Genomic DNA, 3,368 nt, shown 5'->3' on the forward strand with positions numbered 1-3,368 from the left:
ATTTCAAAGCTGTGTCATCTTTATAGTCAAAGCCATTTATAATATGGGTTCAATGTTCATCTCTTTAACATATCACTGTTACAACTTGACAATTCATTAAAAACAGATTTACGTTATATGAATTCACTTAACCTATCAGTCTTGTTTTGATTCAAAGCTTCAGGATTTTTACGTCCTTACTAGTAAACAGACAGGTTGTGATATAATTTACATGGGATTGTTGTTGTTGTTATTGTTATGTGCTATCCAGTTGTTTTCCACTCCTAGCGACCGTATGTACAACAGCCCTAAACCCTGCTCTGTCCTGTGTCAATCGCACTGCCTCTGACACACCCATCCCGAATCGGAAATTCTTTTTTAAAAGCTAAATGCTGATCCAAGAAAGATGCCTTTTCCCTCCTGATAAGCAATTTAAGGTACAATATACAAACCATTGAGAAAAACAGTTTCTAAAAAGGTAAATGTTAATCCAGGAAAGGTGCTTTCCCCCTTCTGGTAAAAAGGTCTTTAATATACTTTACATGACTAAACAAAAAGAATCAAGGTCCTAGGGCAAAGCAACCAGTTTTACAGGCTGTCCGCACCTGGATTCAGGTTTACAAGTCGGCCATATATTTGAATACTCTTGAGGTTATTAATACTTCCCTATCATCCCCCTCCTTTTCTCATTTCAGTCTTCTATCTAGAAGATTTTTTTAAAAAAACAAAACAAAAGACATTGCTCTGATTCATGGCAAACTGTTCTGGGTTGATTTTTGACAGAGTATGGTTTCTTTTCTTTCTTTTTTTTTTTTTTAACACAAAAAACACTTTAATTCCAGCCTACAGCGCCAGGTGCAATGTCTGGGGACAGACTCTGGGTACAATGCTGTGTGGCGACCATTCACTCGCACACGGCTCAAAGAAGGCCCCTGAGGGGGACTTACCTTCAAGGGGGTAAGCCAAGGTGGGGGAGGGCAACCCAGAAACAAGGCCAGGGGCAGACATGGGGGAAAGGTGCTATTTCTTGGCGAAGGATATCTTCATAGCATTGTTCTGGGTGATCTTGAAGCCCTGCAGGGCATCAGGGGCAGCCCCAGCCTGCACCTCATTGTCAAACTCCACAAAGGCAATGTCATGCCGCCCGGGCACCAACAGCCGCACCTCCTTGAAGCCAGGGAACTGGTTAAAAAGCATGGACAGCATGAGTTCATTGGTCTCTTCTGGAGGTTGGTGAGGAACAAGATGTGGTTTGGTGGGTTTTCTGAAAGAGGCTGCGCAGATGGCATCTGACCCGGCATTGGCTGCTGAGGGGGCATGGCCCCGGGCGGGATCTGTCTGGGTGCGAGGCCTGGTGGTGGGGTCATGCCAGGGGGCGGCATGTAGGGAGGCTGGCCCGGGATGTGGTGCATGATGCGGGGCACCTGTGTCATAGGAAGCATACCCGGCACGGGCCCCTGGACGGTCCCCACGACAGGGGCGGCCACCCCACCCTGCACGGCCTTCTTGGCAGCCGGGGTCTCCTGGCTCTTGGGCTTTCTCTTCTCCCGCTTGCGGTCTTGCTCCACAAAGGTGCCCTTCATCTTGGCAATGACATCAGAGTCCGTCTTGGCATCCTGGATTCTCATGGGCTTGTCGTAGAAGGGGAAACCTTGCATGGAGCGTAGGGCGTTGGTGGCGCTGCTGACCTCTTTGAAGATGACAAAGGCCTGGCCCCTCATCTTCAAGCTCCTCGATACCAGAATATCTAGGATCTGGCCAAACTGGGAGAAGATGGCATACAGGGACTTCTTCAGCTCATCCTTCTTGAGCTTCTCGTTGAGGTTGTTGATATAGATAGTATGATTGGGACGGGTCTCGGGAACTGCCATGGCGCGAGATGTCAAGGTAGGGTGACAGGGTAGAACCACCCCCAAGTAGTGTCTGTGGCGTGCCTGAGAGCGACCACAAAGCTTCCTCTTCTAGCTTCTCCTTTGCCTACAGTACGGTTTCTTTACAATGAGATTTTTCTCTTTTGACTGGGAGGTTCCCCATTTGGTAATAGGGGTGTAGATTCTCATTGTGTCATGTTAAACAGGGCTGTTGAGTTGAAGGAGGAAGATGAACCCACAGTAACCCTTTACTGACCATCTTGAGTTGGACAGAAGGAAGCAAAGTAGAGGTGTCACAGACTGCTAGGTTTTTCTGCTTGCCTTTTTTCCACATGACTTAACAGATCAGTAATACGTCGGTGATGTACCAATAAGCAGGGCCAGCGTTAAGTTGTTATTATAACTTGTCTAGATGGCAGTTAAAATACCTGTGTGAGCTGTTGAATTTTTTGTTGTGATTAATGGCTCTTAAGTCCTATTTTTATTTTCCCACTCCTTAGTGTTAAAACGTAAACAATTACAAGCAACTCTGTGGATGAGCTGTATTTATCTCTATAATGTCACTCATTTTAATTGTTATAGGAAACATTGTCATTCATTTTCTAACTGTAAACTGAGAGTCACTTCTTTGTACATGGCATAGCCCGCACTGTCGGACTCTTCTTTTCTTGAAAAGAACTGGTCACCACTCCTGCCTACTGTCTTTCTAGGTGCTCATAGAGACCTATGTGAACATTTTATGACCTTTGTTGTTGTTGTTATTGTTGTTGTTGTGGTGGTGGTGGTGGTGTACCGTCAAGTTGGAACTGACCCCATAGCTGACCCTTCAGCGTATTTTCAGAGGTTGTAAATTGTGTGGGAAGAGATTGCCCATCTTTCTCCTATGGAGCAGCTGGTGGTGGCCTCAAACCGTGTTGTGCCTTTGGGATTGGGGCACACTTTCTTGGCACTAGGCCACCAGAGGTCCCTTTGCTCGATTAGCCGTGCGTACAATATTTTTTAGAACAAAAAAATAACACCCAGTTATTCATGTTTAAGAGGCATAGTTTCTCCTCCTCAGAGATACACACTTCCTTTGATGTTTCGGGATATGACAATGTCCCACGGAGGCCTGAGACAATGCATTCATTCACTGAGCTACAGAACTGTTAAGAGCTTGACCCACTTTTTGGGTACCTGGATCCTTTACGGTTTATAGGTCATCAGACAGACAGTATAAAAGCCTTAGAAAGACTAAGACTATTTCCAATTTGAGTTATCTCCTGGATACTCTTTATAACATGTTTTGGTGGTTCATAGACATTAGAGATTGGGTGACCTCTTGAAGGGGGTCTTGTGTGGCCTTGTCTCAAGCAGGCCTGGCCGTAAGAATGAGATGAAAAGACTGTGAAGCTCAGCTTCTTTTCCTCATTTCTCCCGTGAAGTGAGACCCACTCTTAAGTTTTAGCAACTACATATGACCGGCAATGCAAAAACCACTGGCTTGGTTTGGGCCCTAAATATCTGTATATTTATATT

At 45.5% G+C, this 3,368-nt stretch overlaps 1 pseudogene; it reads right to left on the reverse strand.

The window, feature by feature from the left end:
- Nucleotides 1-999: 999 nt before the first annotated feature.
- On the reverse strand, nt 1,000-1,850 carry LOC102861994 (annotated as a pseudogene).
- Between the last annotated feature and the right edge of the window lie 1,518 nt (nt 1,851-3,368).

This window comes from Elephantulus edwardii, unplaced genomic scaffold, assembly GCF_000299155.1.
Source record: "Elephantulus edwardii isolate Elephantulus edwardi_28Jun2011 unplaced genomic scaffold, EleEdw1.0 scaffold00292, whole genome shotgun sequence".
NCBI classification, from domain to species: Eukaryota; Metazoa; Chordata; class Mammalia; order Macroscelidea; family Macroscelididae; genus Elephantulus; species Elephantulus edwardii.